This window comes from Chiloscyllium punctatum, chromosome 11 (genome assembly GCF_047496795.1).
Source record: "Chiloscyllium punctatum isolate Juve2018m chromosome 11, sChiPun1.3, whole genome shotgun sequence".
Lineage (NCBI taxonomy): Eukaryota > Metazoa > Chordata > Chondrichthyes > Orectolobiformes > Hemiscylliidae > Chiloscyllium > Chiloscyllium punctatum.
The window spans coordinates 8,816,008-8,836,018 of record NC_092749.1 but is presented as its reverse complement, the minus strand read 5'-3'; the positions used below and the strand labels follow the sequence as shown (position 1 = coordinate 8,836,018).

The window sequence follows — 20,011 nt, the reverse complement described above, 5'->3', positions numbered from 1 at the left end:
GGACTTTATGGATGGAGAAGCAAGTTATACCCCATGGGCCAGCTTACTTACAAAGAAACAGTTTATGGATGACTAATGTGTTACGAGGCAACAGAAGAATAAAAGAAGCTTTCAAATTTGTAACCAATAACATAAATCCTGATGATTCAGAGGTTAACAAAAATTCTAAGGTTGCAGAAGAATGAAAAGGTTACATTAGTAGTTGCCAAGAATTGTTCCATGACTGTATGATTAACCCCGGACAGTCCCTTTCACTTGCATCGTATTGATCTCAGGAATATTGTGTTACAACCTTCAGAAAAAGTTGGCAAAACAAATGATACCAACCATACAACATGATTAGATTAGGAATGATTAGATTCTCTACAGTGTGGAAACAGGCCCTTTGGCCCAACAAGTCCGCACCGACTCTCCCAAGAGTAACCCACCCAGACCCATTTCCCTCTGACTAATGTACTCAACACTATGGGCAATTTAGCATGGCCAATTCACCTGCACATCTTTGGACTGTGGGAGGAAACCGGAGCACACGGAGGAAACCCACACAGACACAGGGAGGATGTGCAAACTCCACACAGTCAGTCACCTGAGGCTGGAATCGAACCTGGGACCTTGGTACTGTGAGGAAACAGAGCTAACCACTGAGCAGCAATTTAAAGACATTTACAAACATTATTAAAATCAACACAAACATTTTAAATTATTATATTAGGGTGAAAAAGATTGGCGACTTGGCATGAAAACCAATGGAAATAGAAATGAGTAAATGACAATCTAGTTGAATGGTGATTCTGTGCCAGAGTTTAAAGGAGGTCAACAGGCCAGATAGCCCTTGGAAAACCCCACTGTTGGATCAAGGATAGAGCTAAAATGAACAAAAGCAAAAAGACAGGTCTGAAGAAAATAATGACCCTAAAATTAGAACAAATTCCCCAATACCAGATGGTTTCCTTCCAGGATTTTAAAGGATGAGAACATTGCAGGAACCCTAACAATAATTTTCCAAAGAATACCCTGAAATAGTAAGTATTTCTTTAGAACATGGAATTGCATGACAGGATCCAGGGATAAACCAGTGAGCCTTCTATCTTGTTACAACACAGAGTAAACCCTCCTGCTAACTTAAATCAGCAACACAGAAAGGATTAATCCCATGCAGTAATCTGTGAACATTCGAGAGGCCAAGAAGTATTTTTAGTAAAAAGTAACAACTTTATTTTTTAACTTATAACAGAGAATGATTAACTGACAACTATTTACAACTCCTTCCTCTAACCTATCGTTTACCTTCCCCTTCTACAATACTAGTCCGATAAGACCAGTGATTAAGATTTATGAAACAAAATTTCTTATCTCAAAACCAGGCAGCTTTTAGTTCTTCTCTGTATTAGATTAGGTTCCCCTACAGTGTGGAAACAGGCCCATTGGCCCAAAAAGTCCATACCAATCCTCCGAAGAGTAACTCACGTAGACATATTTCCCTCTGACTAATGCATCTAAAACTATAGGCAATTTCTCATGGCCAATTTACCTGACATACACATCTTTGGACTGTGGGAAAAAAAACCAGAGCAAACCCACACAGACACAGGGAGAATGTGCAAACTCCACACAGACAGTTGCCTGAGACTGGAATTGGACCTGGTTCCCTAGCGCTGTAAGGCAGCAGTGCTAACCATTGAGCCATTGTGCTGTCCCTGGTATTCTGGTCTTCTTTTCTTCTTAGGGATTTCTGCTTCACAGGTCACTGTTCAATATATGTACCTTTAAGAGAGCTATTTTCTGGGCAGCCTCTACATGCTGGCTTGGCAGTTCTCCTCCCAATTGTTCAATTTTCCCTGGTCTTATACCCCCAAAGCATCATTGGCTTTTAAGATTGTCAATATACTGAATTCAAACTTGATTGGGGGTATAATTTAAACTGATTGGCTGAATTCAAATTTGTTTTTATCTCATAGCAACTGTGCCAGTGCTATTTGTTCTGAACTAAATGTTACATCGTAAAGTCTCTAGCACTCAGTGTGCTTGCCAAGCCCTTCACTCTCTTAAAGGTATAATACACTATCATAACACCTCTCCCTCAAGAAAAAAAGTGAACTATCACAATGAAAAGATGGCTTCTCTTTTTCTTCATTTTTAAACATATTACCCTAACATACAGAAAGTTTAATATAAGTTCACCTTAACTTCTCCCCATATACATATGTAAATATATTTTAAAAATTAAATAAATACAAATCTCATCTAAACTTTATCAGTTAAATCCGTGATAATACATCTGCGATTATATTCTTATGACCCGCAACATGTATGATTTTTAAGTTAGAAGTCTGTAACATGTGACTCCAATGAAATAGTCTCATATTCTTGTCTTTACAGTGTTCTAAGAATGTAAGTGGATGGTGATCCGTGTACACAACCGTCTCTGACAAACTGTTCATGACATACATGTTAAAATGTTGTAAGGCCAGTACCACACTCAATAGTTCCTTTTTGATTGTGGAGTATTTCCCCTGGTGGATGTTAAATTTATTTGAAAAGTAACTGGCAGTTCAATCCCATCCTCATCTTCCTGAGCAGTACAGCTCCAACTCTGATGTCACTAGCATTGATGGCCACTTGAAAATGCTTTGAAACGTTTGGTGTAGCTAAAACTGGTGCAAGGGCAAATATTGTTTTCATATGGTCAAAGATCTCCCAGCATTATTCTGTCCACCAAAACTTTGTGTTCTTCTTCAGCCAATCAGTTAATAGTGCCATGACACTGCTGAAACTTGGAACAAGCTTTTTGATAGAATCCACTTAGGCTCAAGAATGGAAGCACCTCTTTCCTCAGGTTAGTCATGGAAATTCCTCAATCGCCTTCATTTTTACATTCCATGGGGTCAACCTTCCATGACCGATGTTATGTCCCAAGAACATCACCTCTGCTTTCTCAAATTCAGTTTTATTTAAGTTCATCACCAGTTTTGCTTCTCATAGTTGTTCAAAGAGCTCTGCCAACTGTACCATGTGATCTTTCCAGGCCTTACTAAAGATCACTACATCGTCCAAATAGACTGCACAGTTTGTTAACACAGCCACAACTCTGTTCATGAGGCTTTGGAAGGTGGTGGGTGCGTTCTTCATTCCAAACTGATATACCCCATTTGGGGTTACAAACGCAGAAATGTTTTTTGCTGTCTCTGATAAAGGTACCTGCCTGTAACCACGCTTTCAGTCCAACTTGGTGATATAACTGGCTTGTCTAATTTTCTCGATACAGTCCTCCAATCTAGGAATTCAATACGAATCTGATTTTGTAACGGTGTTGACCTTCCAGTAATCTATGCAGAATTGCTGAGTCCCGTTCGGTTTGGGAACTAAGACGATCCGCGAACTCCACTCGCTCTGGCTTGGCTCAATGACATCCTCGTTGAGCATGGCCTCCACCTCCATCTGGACCTGTCTGGCTTTGAGAGGATTAAGTCAATAGGGGTGCTGTTTATTGGAGCAGTATTCCCCACATCTACTTCATGTATTTAGCGTGTATGACATGTATGGCAAAAGTTAACCACATCCATGTGCATTCCAGGCGAATAAACACTTTTCTGCACCTTAGCCTGAGTTTTTCGTACCCCTGGGTGACCTCCTTCTGGGAATTTGTGTGGTTCCCGAAACACTCCCTGTCAGTTTGCTACCGGCAAAACAGTCTGTGCACTGTGGACCATTTCTCCTCTGCACTAACCTACCATGGCCTCCATTTTTGCCTTAGGATTCCATCTTTCAGATAATAACCTTCTGGGATATTCTCGGCCTCTTTTTTGGAGTACACATCCACATATATCTTTTATCATCCTGTTTTGTTGTTGAAAGTCTATTCGTCTTTCAGGACCATGCACTTCTGTCTGACCCTCCACCTGTTCAGAATTTTCCTGCATCATTATGTCAGACAGGGTACCCACTGACTGAACCTCAACTCCTTCATCTTTCTCTTTAGTTTTCGCTTCGTGCTGTGAATTATGATGGTGGGATTTGGTTACCATACAGTCTGGGAAAATGCCAGGATATTTCTATTTTAACTCCTCAGTTTCTTGGTCTTCCTTGGGCTTCTTCACAACAAGAGGTGTTACTTGGATCCTGCCAAATCATTCCCAAGAACAAACTGAATTCCTGGATCTGACAATCTGTCAATCATTCCCACTGAAACTTCCCTAGTCTTGAGTTGGGAATCCAACCTGATCTTGCATAGGGGAACACTACATTTCTATCCATCTATCCTACAAATGATCACATTCTCAGATAACAAATCAGAAAGAGTGTAAATTTGTTCATCCCTTACTATCAGTGACTGGTTAGATCCTGTATCTCTTAAGATTATAACTTCTTGCCCTTCTCCCCCTGTTCTTTCTGAGTAAACTTTCCCCACAGAGGTGAATTCTTTGTAGAGTCATAGAGATGTACAGTATGGAAACAGACCCTTCAGTCCAACTTGTCCATGCCGACCAGATATCCCAAACCAATCTAGTCCCACCTGTCAGCACTCGACCCAAATCCCTCTAAACCCTTCCTATTCATGTACCCATCCAAATGCCCTTTAAATGTTGCAATTGTACTAGCTTCCACCACTTCCTCTGGCAGCTCATTCCATACATGTACCACCCTCTGCATGAAAAAGTTGCCCCTTAGGTCTCTTTTATATCTTTCCCCTCTCACCCTAAAACTATGCCCTCTAGCTCTGGACTCCCCCATCTCAGGGAAAAGATTTTGTCTATTTATCCTATCCATGCTCCTCATGATTTTATAAACCTGTATAAGGTCACCCCTCAGCTTCCTCTGCTCCAGGGAAAACAGCCATAGCCTATTCAACCTCTCCCTGTAGCTCAAATTCTCCAACCCTGGCAACATCCTTGTAAATCTTTTCTGAACCCTTTCAAGTTTCACAACATCTTTCCGCTAGGATCAGGTACTAACTCCATACCCAGCCCCTGCCTAGGCTGGGCCAGTCTCCTGCAGCTCCTCAACTCTTCATGGGGTATCCTTTATTACCTTCACGAATGCAACTGGCTTAGCTTCTTTTACCACATTTTTTCCCACAGCACCTTTCTTTAATGACCAGCACTGTGACTTTACGTGTCCCACTTTGTCACAGTGGAAACAACTTGATGCCTTTCATCTCCTTTCCACTCTCTCAAGCTTCTTTTTATCCTGTGGTAAAATCTTACCTGTGCTCCCTACTTTTGCTTTCATTGTGTAGGAACTTCCCTTCTCCCAACTTCTATTCCTCACAGGACGAAATTCTGGCTGGAAACTTGTCTTACGCACCAACATGTACTCATCTGCTAATTCTGTTACCCTTCTCACTTCCTGAACTTTCTGTTCCTCGACGTGAATCCTTACCATCCCTCAAAGTGAGTTTTTAAACTCCTCCAGCAGAATAATCACTGCTCAAATCTCAAAGGTCCTATCTATTTTCAAAACACGCAGCCATTGATCAAAATGACTATGTTTAATTCTTTCGAACTCAGCATAATTCTGACCTGGTTCCTTCTTTGTGTTTCTGAACCGCTGTCTATGCTTCTGTACTAATTCATAACCACTTAAAATAGCCTGCTTAACCTCTTCATAATCTCTTGACACCTCATCTGACAGTGCGGCAAATACCTCACTAGCTCTGCCCACCAGCTTAGTCTGAACTAGCATTACCCATAAATCCTTGGACCACTCCATCTGCCTAGCCAATTTTTCAAATGAAATAAAGAAGGCTTCAACATCTTTCTCATCAAAATGTGACAGAGTTTTGAAATATTTGTGTATATCATTATCTTCTCTTTTAATCTCTATTCTGTTAACTTGACTTTGCTGACTAAGTTGCAACCTCTCAAGTTCAAATTCTCTCTTGCTTTCTTTCTCTTCTCTCTCTCTTTCTCTCTCCCTTTCTTCTCTCTCTCTTTGCTCAGCTACGAACCTTCTCTCTCTGGTTTTCCTCTCTCTTCACGCTCTTTCTCTCTCCCTTTGTTTATCTTCTAACTCTATTTTTCTCAATTGTAATTCAAGTTTTTCTACCATGACTGCACTTGTCTGTTTCCCTGACACACCTAAGGGTTTGAGTAACTCCCTTACAATTTCAGCTTTACTTTTGTCTTTGGTTAAATCCAAATCTAATTTCTTTGCTAATACTAAAAGTATGGCCTTTTTATTTCCTTCTAAACTTTCTTGGAAAATTTGAGAATCATCTTCAAATCTCAGAACCTTTTTAGCAATTTTAAGAGCCATTTCATTCACTTTTAATTTCATCAACCACAAGTCACCAAAAGTAAAACAATTGTCTCACCTAGGACACTGGGATTTTTCTGCTGGGATTTTTCATACCTCCAAATCTATTCAAATCTGTCTAAACCAGTTCAAATCACAGACTCAAGCCCCTAAACTATAATACAATGTGGTAAACTCTCCTGCTAATTTAAACCAGCAATGCAGAAAAGATTTATCCCATGCAGTAATCTGTGAAAATTTGAGAGACCAAGAACTATTTTTTGTAAAAATTAATAACTTTGTTTCTTAAAACATAATAAAGAATGACTAACAACTATTTACAACTCCTTCCTCTAACCTATCTTTTACCTTCCCCTTCGACAATGCTAGTCCCATAAAACCCCTGATTAAGGTTTATAAAACAAAACTTCGTATCTCAAAACCAGGCTTCTTTGGTTCTTCTTTGGTTCTTCTCTGTATTGTGGTCTTCTTTTCTTCATCTTTGGGATTTCTGTTTCACAGGTCACTGATTGATACTGATTGTACCTTTAAGAGAACTATTTTCCGGACAGTCTGTATATGCTGGCTTGGCAGTTCTCCTCCCAATTGTTCAATTTTCCTTGGTCTTATACCTCCAAAACATCGGATTGTGTCATTGGCTTTTAAGATTGTCAAGATACTCAATTCAAACTTGATTGGAGGTTGGAATTTTTGGGGTATCATTTAAACTGGTTGACCAAATTTGAATTTGTTTTAGTCTCATAGCAACTGAGCCAGTGCTATCTGTTCTGAACTGAATGTTACATCACAAAGTCTCCAGCACTTGGTGTGCTTGCCAAGTCATTCACTCTCTTAAAGGTACAGTACACTTCTACACCTTCATAACAATCTGCTATTGAGGAGTTCCTGGATCTGTAACGATGACAGGCTAACTGAACAAATTGTAAAGGTACAGCTGGTCAGAGGGGCACGACATTGATATGTGTGTGATAAATCTGATGGAATTGTTTTGAAAGCTAGGGCTTTCGCCATGGAGCTAATTTATATGTAAGTCCATTAGGAACTGAATAAGATACCTTATCAGACACTGTTAGCTAAAATTGAAGCCCCAGGAATTGAAATTAAATATTGACCTCATTTGAAAATTGGAGAGGCCTAGCCTTATGGGGATGGGATGAGTAAAAAGCTTTGAAGTGTCAGATTAGCCATGATAGTATTGAATTGGAGGGCAGGTTCGATGGGCTGAATTGCCTACACCTATTGTGATGGACAGGCACAAGACAGTCGGTGTAATGGACAAGTGATCCAATTGTCAATAGATGATTAGTGTTACTCTGCAAGGATCTGTGGTGAGATCATGACCACTCACTGCTTCTTTTCATTGTTCCTTCATGTGTGTCACTAGCAAGGCCAGAGGTTGTTGAACACCCCAAATTGTCCTTGAACTGTGTGGCTTGTTCAACCACTTCAGAAGCAAGTTATGATTCAATACATTGCTGTGGGTCTGGAGTCACATGTCAGTTAGACCAGTTAAAGATGATCGATTTCCTTCCTGAAAGGGCATTAGTGAACCAAATGAGGTTTTACAACAATTGATGATATGCTTCATAGTCACAATCATCACTTTTTCAAGTAGCCTGTAAAACATTTACATAGCATCCCTGTGTGCCATCTGATAGTGGTCAACTCTCTGTATCACATGATCTTGTGCAAGTAACTGCTATCCACGTGGGCATGATAACCTGTGCAGTGCAGCTGGCTTTGCAGGAGGATCACTTCAATGCCAGTGATGGTAGCAGTTTCCAGGGTGTCAATGTTTACCCTGGAGTCTTGCTGGTCAATCTGAAGGGTGACACAATGACAATACTGACAAAAAACTTCCAGAATGTGAACATGCCAGAGTATAGGACTCAGGACTGACAACCTTGCAGATAGGTGCTGAAGACTTTGTATGCTTTGAATAGTAGGTTAATTGACAGCTCACATGATGAGAGAAAAAGTCATACACAGGTTATTCTGATATAACACAGCATCTGCTCCTCTGTGACTGCATGCTGTCAAAAATCACACTATGGAAAACCCAATTGAAAATTGCGCTGTAGAAGATCACTATAGAATATCGTTATACTCATTCAGTAGAAAGTTTGCATTATTCAAAAATCATCCACAATTCATCAATTGTGTTATCGCCAATTCGCGTTGCTGAAACATGCATTATACCCGAACAATCTGTATCCAAGTCTGATTTGATTTGTTTTGATTTATTATTATCACATGTACCGAGATGCAGTAAAAAATATTGTCTTGCATACTAACCAGATCATACCTAACATAAGCACATCAGGGTAATAGAACAGAATGCAGAATATAGTGGGAGGTCTTATGAGGAAAGGCTGAGAGACTTGATGCTGTTTTCGTTAGAGAGAAGAAGGTTGAGAGGTGACATAATTGAGACTTATAAGATAATCAGAGGGTTAGATAGGTTGGACAGTAAGAACCTTTTTTCTTTGGATAGCTATCACAAGGGGACATAGCTTTAAATTGAGGGGTGATAGATATAGGATAGATGTCCGAGGTAGTTTCTTTACTCAGAGACTAGGCACATGGAACACACTGACTGCAATGGTAGTAAACTCACCAACTTTAAGAGCATTTAAATGGTCATTGGATAAACATATGGATGAAAATGGAATAGTGTAGGATAGATGGGTTTCAGATTGGTTCCATAGGTTGGTGCAACATCGAGGGCTGAAGGGCCTACACTGCATTGTAATGTTCTATGTTCAGTGTAAATGTCCAGGATAGCCAATGACCCTCACCTGGGCCAGCATCACATGATACACCTGTGCAGAAAATCAAATCACCAGCAGGTAACCAGATCCTGCCACACTGCAGTGTTAGATAAGCCTCTTATCCAGGGCATTTGGCGTACCTTCTGATTGGCAAGCCTCACTGCTGGTCTGGCCAGGTTCCTTCTCGTGCAGGGGGGCAATGGTAAACCAGATGGATAGCCCAGTAGTGCAGGAGAGCAGTGGGGAACCAGAGGGAGGAGATGGCACTGCATCAGGTGCTGGGCAGTACAGCTCATGACTGTCCGGATCATTGTGCTCCCTAACTATGGGATTATTTCAGACTGCACAAGGTGACATGAGTGAGGCACTACAGTCTGTGTGAGAATCCGCTGTGATATCACTGAGGCCTCCATTAGCCAGTGTTCCAATATCTAAAATAAGATGTGAGGTGGGTGTAATCCTTCATTAAATAGAACTAAAGCCTCAGGAGAGGGTGCAATCCTTGTCCCATATCAATGCAGCATATACTTTTATATTCTCAATGACAACATACGTTAATATTGAGTTATAGAGCTTTTACCTTGGGGAAAGAGGCCCTTCAGCCCATAGTGTCTGCTTCAGTCATCAACCATCCATCCAGCACTTGACTTGTAATCTTGTATGCTGTGATATTTCAAGTGCTCATCTGAATGATTCTTAAATGTCTTGAGGGTTCCTGCTCCAATCACCCTTCCATCGTTTCAGATACCCACAATTCTCTTAGTGAAAGAATCTTTCCTCAAATTCCCTCTGAACCCCCTTAAATCTCTGTGCCCTGCTTTTTGAGCCTTCTGCTTTGAGGAAAAATGTCTCCCAATCTTCTCTAGCCATGTGAACAGTGCAAGCTGGGTCAGTTATTGCAGACCAGCATTTATTGCCCATCCCTAGTTGCCCCTTGAGAAGGTGGGGGTGAGCTGCCTTCTTGAACTACTGCAGTCCATGTGCTATGGATAGACCTACAAGCTCATTGGAAAGGGAATTCCAGGATTTTGAGCCAGTGACACTAAAGGAACAGCGATCGATTTCAGTTCCGACTCTCTGAACAGTAAATGCATGTATCCTGATTTGCAGGATTCTTGGAGAGCAGGTGATGTAGCAGCACTACAGCTGAGTTATTCCTTCCAATGACCAATACTCCCACAGCCTTTGTCACCACCGTCAACACCATCACTTGCTTTCCTTCCTTCAGGGTCACCTTATCCTTACGTCAAAATGAATGTTGACACAAGCCCCAAATTCTGAAGGAAAGGTAAATGGAAAGAACTCAATTCTTCAGTATTCTGTTTGAGAAACACTATTGTCAAGCCCATAAGAAACACGAGAATGAGGAGCAGGAATGGGCCATTTGGCTCCTCAAGTCTGCTCGGTCGTTGGGCATGATCATAGCTGATCTGATTGTTACTTTGACTGCACTTTCCTATCTGCCCTCCACACCCCTTCACTTCCCTGTCCCTTATAAATCTGTCCAACTGCCTCAAATTGATCGACTGACCCAGACTGCACTGCTCACATGGCTGGACAGTACCACAAGCTAATGAACCTCCGTAATTATAACATTCCTCCTCATCTGCGTGCAAGTGGGAGACCCTTAACTTTTAAAAAAGGTTTCCTCCAGTTCTAGATTGCCCCACATCAAGAGATATTCTCCTCACACCTGCCCTGTAAAGTCTCCTTACAGCCTATCTTGTCTTTCCTTTGTCCAATCCTGTGAGTGTTTCCTCAGTGTGTGTGTGTGTGTGTGTGTGTGTGTGTGTGTGTGAGTGTGAGTGTGTGTGTGTGTGTGTGTGTGTGAGTGTGTGTGTGTGTGTGTGTGTACATGTGTGTGTGTACAAGTGTGCGTGCGAGTGGGTGTTTGCTGTGATGGCCATTGGAAGGTGACTGATGAAAGCAGCTGTAGTTTCTCGTGCAGAGACTGTGGGCTGGGTCAGAGATCAGGAGGACGAAGCAAATGAGCTCTGAGGCAGTGCGTCTCCCAGAGCTTCCAGTTTTGATTATTTCAATTCTTCTCCCACCCTTGTGCAATCTCTCTGCTGTAATACAGGTAGGCACAGCCTTCTCAGAGAGTGGTCTTTTGTCCTGGGTTATATGTGACCTTGTCATGCAAGAGGGTGTGGTAGTGAGAGCCTTGTTTTTAAAGAACAGGTGTGATTGTCATGGTGGAATAGCTGATGAACAGTTTGCACAATGTAAGGTGGGTAATAAGGTGTGAGGGGGTGAATGTGTAGTGTAATGCAGTAATTACAGACAAATGAGCTGTTGAGTAGTGAGACATAAAGTAATAGAGTCATAAAACACGGAAACTGATCCTTCGGTCCAACAACTCCATGCCAAACACAATCCCAAACTAAACTAGCTCCACCTGCTTATGCTTGGCCCATAGCCCTTCAAACCTTTCCTATTCATGTACTTATCTAAGTCTGTTTTCAACATTGGAACTGTTCTCACATCCACCACTTCCTCAGGAATTTCATTCCACATACGAACCCACCCTTTCTGTGTAAGCCATTTGTCCCTCTGAACAGTCCTGTGAGATCATTGAACTCTTTCCTGAATTGCAGCTATATTCTCAGGCTCAGTCCAAAGCGATGACTTCCTCGGTGGCCTTTTCCCACAGGAAATGCAGGTAGCCAATAGAAGGCTGGCTGAAATGGATGCTTGGGGCAGGATATTCTGAGCAGCTTTACTGATCATCAGCCTGAGCCCAGGCCTTCTTTCTGGAACTTTTGCAAGCCCCTTGTCCAAGGTTCTTTCCAATTTGTTGAATCTGTCAGAACTGCCAGGTCATTTTAATAAGGGTCCAGCACAGATTCAATGTGAATCTTGAATCCATATCAACAAACGTTGGAACCCATCCCCTGATAACTCTGGTGCAGTGTGGTCAAATTTCTGGAGCCGGGATATCTATTCAGGTATTTAGAACAGAGGTTGATGCATTTGGGATTTGTGAGTCACAATGTATTTCAGCTTGAGGTGGCAGTGCGTTCAAAGAGTTGATTTCCTTCAATCCTTTCGGCAAACACATTATCACAGGCAGGATGGTGGCTCAGTGGTTAGCACTGCTGCCTTACAGTGCCAGGGACCTGGGTTTGACTCCACCCTCTGGTAAAAACAATGACTGCAGATGCTGGAAACCAGATTCTGGATGAGTGGTGCTGGAAGAGCACAGCAGTTCAGGCAGCATCCAAGGAGCTTCGAAATTGACGTTTCGGGCAAAAGCCCTTCATCAGGAATAAAGGCAGTGAGCCTGAAGCGTGGAGAGATAAGCTAGAGGAGGTTGGGGGTGGGGAGAAAGTAACATAGAGTAAATGACCTGGGAGTTGCAGTGGGAGATGGACTCCCTGAGATTCTTGTAGAGAGAGGAGGCTCACTGCCTTTATTCCTGATGAAGGGCTTTTGCCCGAAACATCGATTTCAAAGCTCCTTGGATGCTGCCTGAACTGCTGTGCTCTTCCAGCATCACTAATCCAGAATCTGGTTTCCAGCATCTGCAGTCATTGTTTTTACCTCATTGATTTTAACCCTACTGCGAATCCTCTTGCAAGGATGCCTGCCTTGAAGAAGTTTTCCTCCTCTCTCTACAAGAATCTCAGGGAGTCCCTCTCCCACTGCAATTCCCAGGTCATTTACTCTATGCTACTTTTTCCCCACCCCCACCCTCCTCTAGCTTATCTCTCCACGCTTCAGGCTCACTGCCTTTAGTCCTGATGAAGGGCTTTTGCCCGAAACATCGATTTCGAAGCTCCTTGGATGCTGCCTGAACTGCTGTGCTCTTCCAGCACCACTAATCCTGAATCCACCCTCTGGTGACTGTCTGTGGGGAGTTTGCACATTTTCTCTGTGTCTGTATGGGTTTCCTCTGGGTGCTCTGGTTTCCTCCCACAGTCCAAAGATGGGCAGGTTAGGTGGATTGGCCTTGCTAAATTGCCCATTGTTTCCAGGGATATGTATGTTAGGTTGATTTGCCATAGGAAATGTGTGAATACAGCGATTGGGTTGGGTCTGGGTAGGATGCTCTTTGGAGGGTCAGTGTGGACTCGATGGGCAGAATGTCCTGTTTTCGTACTGTCAGGATTCTATGATTTACCATTGAGCGTTCTTATGTTACACACCAGGATAGACACACCCAAGAATAAATCTGCACCAATCACAGGCAGGAAGCTGCTGGCCCAGAATGCAGTTCCTCATCACTATTCTCATGAATCAATGGGATAAGTGTCACTCCGGTGCTTCATGGCGGAGAGTTACTCTGGTGGAAACCTGGGATTATTCCTCCATTCTTCCTGGCTACAGATTTTGGGATAGAGGGCAGGGGACACCACTGAATGGAAAGAACAAGAAGGGGAATATTTTCTTCCCTTTTAACGGGGGTATTTTTCAGTCCACTTCGGTTCTGAAGAAATCATAACAGACCGAAAAAACGTTGATTTATTTCTTTCTCCACAGATACTGACAGACCTGCCGAGTTTCTCCGGCTTTCTTTGTTGTTTGAAATAACTACCACAGCAATCTCAATATTAGTAGTGAATATGGAAATGTTATAATTAATGGACTCTGTATATGGTCAAAAATCTGAGTGACAATCCTTTGGTTTTATCGCTGATGCTGCCAATTGAAAACAAAACCGATCCTGACTCTAGAAAAACCCTTGAGGTCACTCAATCAATTCTGCAGCCACCATCTGACACTGCACTTTCACTGAAGTTAGTAAAGAGCAAATAACTCAGAATCATTTCTTTAATCAATGCTTCCAGGCAGTAATGCTCACAGCACCAAACAATCACAAGCAACCACTATTAATAATATAATTTACAATCTACAATTGTCAACAATCCACTTCGTAATACTCTCCCATCAAATTCTCCCAGCACAGGGACAGCCCGGGGCTAGATATGGAGCAAACTTCTTCCACACTGTCCCCCATCAAACACTCCCAGGCACAGGTAGAGTAAAAAGTTTTATCCTTTGCATAGACTCTGGTTAGGCAGTACAGACGTTTAGCCAATCGGACGGAAACGTTTCGGATCCGGGTGTAATGTGAGGGGAACTGACTCCCGGCCGTGATATTTGCAGACTGCTCCGGGCTGAGATTCCTACAGTCACTCTCTCTCTCACACGCACACAGAGCTCACTGTCTCTGTCATACTGGCTTCTCTCTACAGGACCGTAGCTGGTGTTTGGATGAATGTGTGTCTGGGGCAGCTCTGCTTTCGCTGTGAGGCGGTTATGATTGTGGGGAAGCTGCAGTGATCCCCCCAGTCCGGATTGACTGTGTGAAACGGAGCAGGGAGAAGCTGGAGTTGCTGTGTGCTGAGACAGTGGGGTGTCTGCTCAGCTCAGAGTGTGGGACAGGCCAGGAAGCCAGCTCCTCTCCCCGCTCCGGCAAGCAGCCAGGACCCCAGTCCTTCTGGCAATTCCACCCTCCCCCGCCTCACAGTTCACCACAAACCGGCGGTGGCAGCGACCAGGAGCCGCTCTGCAATGAGACCATGCGGAACTGAACCGCTCTCTCTCTGGACCAGGAGCATCTAAGCCTGCAGAGCCAGGGTCAGTGTGTGCTCGTGGTAGTGAGTGTGGGTCAGTGTCTCACTGTGTGTTAGTGTTAGTGTGTGTGTGACAGTGTGTGCCCCAATCTTTTTATTGCAGTTTCTCACATTCTCACACGAATCTGAAATTGTTCGCCCAGTTTGCACTTTCCCTTTGTCAGTCTGTGTTTCTCCACCTCTCTGATCACTTTTACTTCAGTTTTTTTAAAAAAAGCTCCCTTCTCTGATTTTCACTATGTCTCTGACTACTCTATCTTATAATTATTTCTTTCTTCCCCAACCCTCTGTCTTTCATTTATATATTTCTCTGTTTCTCCATTTCATTATCTCTTCTTTCTCTTTCTGGTTTCATAATCTCAGCCCTTCCCCATCTCCATGGTCTATTTCTCCTGTCACTGTTTTATATCCAGAATTTAATTCTCTGATTTCCCTCTATTCCATTTTCTGGATCTCTCCATTAAATTTTCTGTTTCGGTTCATTTTTCTATTGACCTCTCTCTTCTCTTTCTTATTCCCCCAACTCGCATGCTCTTTTGGTCTCTGTCCTTCTCTCTCTGGTTGGTATAACTCCCCCCCTGTGTCAGACCAAAACAGTACTGATTTAATACAGGCAGTTTATTGAGATTTATCAAAGGAAATGGTGGTCAATTAGCTGGAGAACACAAGGGGAAAACAATATAAAGCAGAGGATGGCAGGAACAGTAGGACACAAACTCAGAAGAACAGAAGGATCTTGAGGGGCTTTTCCACAGATCCCTGAAGTTGGTAGGACAGGTTAATAGTGTCCTGAAGGTGGCATACGCTCTTCAAGCCTTTACCAGTTGTGATGTACCTTAGAAGTGCAGGGAGGTTACGTTGAAGCTGTATGCGACTTTGGTTAGACCACAACTGGAATACTGTGTGCAGTTCTCATCACTGCACTGCAGGAAGGGTGTGACACTCAACAAAAACTGAAAGAACTGTGGATGCTGGAAATCAGAAACAAAAACAGAAATTGTTGGAAAAACTCAGCAGGTCTGGCATTACCCATGGGGAAAACGCAGAGTTAACATTTCAGGCCCGATGACCCTTCTTCAGAAATGGAGTTCTGAAGAAGGCTCACTGGACTCAAAATGTTAACTCTGCTTTCTCTTCACAGATCATCCTACACCTGCTAAGCTTTTCCAGCAACTTGTGTTTTTGTATAGGAAGGATGGGATTGCACTGGAGGGGGTACAGAGGAGATCACCAGGATGTTGTCTGGGATGGAGCATTTCAATGAGGAAGATAAACTTAAGCTGTTTCCTTAGGAGCAGAGTTAGGTTAAGGGGGTTGGGGGGGGGGGGTACCTGACAGAGGTGTAGAAGATTATGAGGAGCATGGGCAGGGTGGATAAATAGCAGCTGTTCCCCTTAGCTGAAGGATCATTAACAAGGTGCTTATTTTTAATGTGAAAGGCAGGAGGTTTGGAGTGAACTTGAAGGAAGAAATTTTCACGCAGAGGGTGGTGGGAATCTGGATTGCACTGTGTGGAATTGTAGTTGAGGTGGGAAATGTCACTACCTTTAAAAAGCAATTGGACAAGCTCTTGAAATGTCACAACATTCAAATCTATGGATCAAGTGTTGGAAAGTGGGACTAATGTAGGTTTAGAGTGGTTTTTGTTGATGCAGACTTGATGGGCTGAAGGGTCTCTTCTGTACTATATGGTTCTTTGATTCTATGCTCCCAGTGGAGTCAATCAGCGGTGATTCATATGGGAGGGCCCACTGGTACCCTCGATGTACAGCTGTGATGTGATGTTGGATTTTTACCTGCTATAATCTGACTTAGCAATCAGGTTGACATAGGGGATGAGCTTGATGCTGGTTCAGTGCTGGAATAATTCAGTTGGGCAAGGGGAGGCCGGTGAGCCCCTTAATGAAAGGGCCAGGACGTAACAATTACATCCGTGACTCTAAAACCCTTCAAGACAGAATGGCATCATCTGATTATTCCAGGTGATTTCCACATCAATTTGCAAAGCTTTGTGCTGTCACCTCAATTATACATCGTCTCCTTTGAGCTGCCAAACTCCACTTTGAGTTGGTGTAAATAGTTACATTATTTATTGCCTGCTACAACCATTCCTTCGATGCACAATTCTGAGTCAGTTCTAGACTCTACTCCCTGTCCTCACAGCACTGACTACAGGAGAAGTCAACAGGAAAATTTCTCTCTGCTTGTCACTCTGTTTGCTTGTGAGGGAGGACTCTATCTTTCATTGTCATTACACCCTGTTCCCCTTGTTTGCATGGGTTTGCTCTCTCAGCAGTGCTGATCTATTTCCTCTTATTCACACCTACAATTAACACTTCTTCTGTACCTCAATCCCTTCTTTATCCCCATTAGCACTCTCTTTGTCATTTGCTCTGGGCACCCTCACTCACTTCATCTTTCACTTTGACAAATAGGATAAAAAAAAGTATCATATATCAAACATCTTCAGTTCCAAAGAAGGTTCATATTAGACACAAAACATTAACTCTCTTTCTTTCTCCACAAATGCTGCCAAAGCAGCTGAGCTTCTTCACCATTTCCCCTATTTTCATCTCTGTTCATTGATCTGTGTTTGTGGAGGTCCTCTCCATTCACCAACCAATCTTTATGAAGATTCACTGTTGACCATTCTGACAGTGTTTTAGTTTGCCTCTTTGTTTGTAACATGATGTCCTTGATTTTCTGATGGTGAGGTAATTGTTTCTGCAGTGTTGGAGGGAGTTGTGCACGGGGATCTGGTGGAATTACTGTTATAGCAGACTCTGAGGGAATTGTCTAGCAGCCTGAAGATTCCTATGGGAAATTCCTCCTTCTCTGGATTCTTCCAAAAGTTTCTGTTTAAACTGGAGAATTCTGAGAGTTCAACTGTAGGGAAGTAAAAAGCGACTCAGGAAAAGTTAGTCTACCAAAAACCTAGCCTATCTGCTGGGTAACTATTAAACTGAACCTCAAATTCCCATACACCCCAACATCTTTGCATCTAGCTGGATTCCTTGCACACCTTCGACTCTGATCCAGCACCTCCTCTGCATAATGCCTCCCAGTCACCAGACCCAACACCTCCTTCTCCCCAAGACCAGAACACTTTGAGAGTGGGAAACATCTCTACATGCCTGATCCTCCTCTCCCCAGCCTCCCACCACATTTCCTGTACCAGTTCTGAAGCAAGGTTTTGCATTGCTAAAGGAGCTGAAAATGTGTTGCATTTAGCATCGAAGGAACAGGAGAATCGACATTTCAGGCATAAACCCTTCTTCAGGAATGAGGAAAGTGTGCCCAGCAGGCTAAGGTAAAAGGTAGGGAGGAGGGACTTGGGGGAGGGGTGTTGGAAATGCGATAGGTGGAAGGAGGTCAAGGTGAGGGTGATAGGCCGGAGTGGGGTGGGGGCAGAGAGGTCAGGAAGAAGATTGTAGGTTAGGAAGGCGGTGCTGAGTTCAAGGGATTTGACTGAGACAAGGTGGGGGGGAGGGGAAATGAGGAAACTGGAGAAATCTGAGTTCATCCCTTGTGGTTGGAGGGTTCCTAGGCGGAAGATGAGTCTCTCTTCCTCCAACCATCGTGTTGCCATGGTCTGGCGATGGAGGAGTCCAAGGACCTGCATGTCCTTGGTGGAGTGGGAGGTGGAGTTGAAGTGTTGTGCTACGGAGTGGTTGGGTTGGTTGGTCCGGGTGTCCCAGAGGTGTTCTCTGAAATGTTCTGCAAGTAGGCAGCCTGTCTCCCCAATATAGAGGCCACATTGGGTGCAACGGATGCAATAGATGATGTGTGTGGAGATGCAGGTGAATTTGTGGCGGATATGGAAGTATCCCTTTGGGCCTTGGAGGGAAGTAAGGGGGGAGGTGTGAGCGCAAGTTTTGATTTCTTGCGGTTGCAGGGGAAGGTGCCGGGAGTGGAGGTTGGGTTGGTGGGGGGGTGTGAACCTGATGAGGGAGTCACGGAGGGAGTGGTCTTTTCGGAATGCTGATAGGGGAGGGTAGGGAAATATATCCCTGGTGGTGGGGTCCGTTTGGAGGTGGCGGAAATGACGGCGGGTGATACGCTGTACATGGAGGTTGGTGGGGTGGTAGGTGAGGACCAGTGGGTTTCTGTCCTGGTGGTGGTTGGAGGGCCGGGGCTCAAGGGCGGAGGAGTGGGAAGTGGAAGAGATGTGGTGGAGGGCATCGTCGACCATGTCTGGGGGGAAATTGCAGTCCTTGAAGAAGGATGCCATCTGGGTTGTACGGTTTTGGAACTGGTCCTCCTGGGAGCAGATGCGGCGGAGATGAAGGAATTGGGAATATGGGATGGTGTTTTTACAGGGGGCAGGATGGGAGGAGATGTAGTCTAGGTAGCTGTGGGAGTCAGTCGGTTTATAATAAATGTCCGTGTTGATTCGGTCGCCAGAGATAGAAATGGAAAGGTCTAGGAAGGGGAGGGAGGAGTCTGAGACGGTCCAGGTGAATTTGAGGTCGGGGTGGAAAGTGTTGGTAAAGTGGATGAACTGTTCAACCTTCTCATGGGAGCACGAGGCAGCGCCAATACAGTCATCTTCAACCTCCTCGTGGGAGCACGAGGCAGCACTGATACAGTCATCGAAGCAAGTCATTGCTAAAGGACCCCTGATCAGAAAATCCTCTCAGGAAAACATGGTGGTTCAGTGGTTAGCACTGCTGCTTCATGGCACTAGGGACTCAGGTTTGATTCCAGCCTCAGGTGACGGTCCGTGTGGAGTTTGCACATACTCTCCATTGCCTGCGAGGATTTCCTCAGGGTGCTCCAGTTTCCTCCCACAGTCCAAAGATGTGCAGGTTAGGGTGGATTGGCCAAGCTGAAACCAAGGATAGGATTGCGGTCTGGGTGGGATGTTATTTGGAGGGTTGGTGCAGACTTGATGAGCTGAATGGCCTCTTTTCACACTGTATGAAATGCAGAGCTCTTTCTTAATGTAAAACGATAAGACTGAAGTTGTAATCTAAATGTAACCTTGGGAAATCAAAGATGTTTGACACCCTCTAACAAGGAGACTTTCCAGGAAGCAAGGCTCACTCTGTTAAACAGTGCCCAGCAACAGAATAGTGAGTGTCACACAGGCTTCACAAAAGGATGGGTCATTTTACCAACTCCTGTTAGACTGGTGGAGAATTAACAAAGACACTTAAATCCTGGAATACACAGCCGAGCATTCTCCCTGTAATTGTATTTGTATTTTGTATTTTTGTAGGAAGAGTTGGGTTTTAATTCAAGTTTAATGACTGTGAATCGAAAGCTGTGTTTAAGTAGTGGCCATTGGATTTAGCTCTTAAACAAACACTTGAGTGGAACCTTGGCTCGAATTTCAGTGATTAAGACTGAAGGGTCACAGAGTTTGGCCTCATCTCTGTTTCTACCACTTTACTTGATTAAAGA

At 43.6% G+C, this 20,011-nt stretch overlaps 1 protein-coding gene across 2 annotated transcripts in view; it reads left to right on the top strand.

Moving 5' to 3' along the window:
• The first annotated feature begins 13,918 nt into the window (after window positions 1-13,918).
• LOC140482710 (neuronal acetylcholine receptor subunit alpha-2-like) overlaps window positions 13,919-20,011 on the top strand; it is a 29,634-nt gene continuing 23,541 nt past the window's right edge. Inside the window, exon 1 of one of the 2 annotated variants that reach the window (XM_072580249.1) lies at window positions 13,919-14,005. The gene's annotated coding sequence lies outside the window, so the exon portion shown is untranslated. Of the gene's footprint in view, window positions 14,006-14,042; window positions 14,610-20,011 lie in introns of those variants that run through there. The other variant, XM_072580248.1, reaches the window with a different exon arrangement.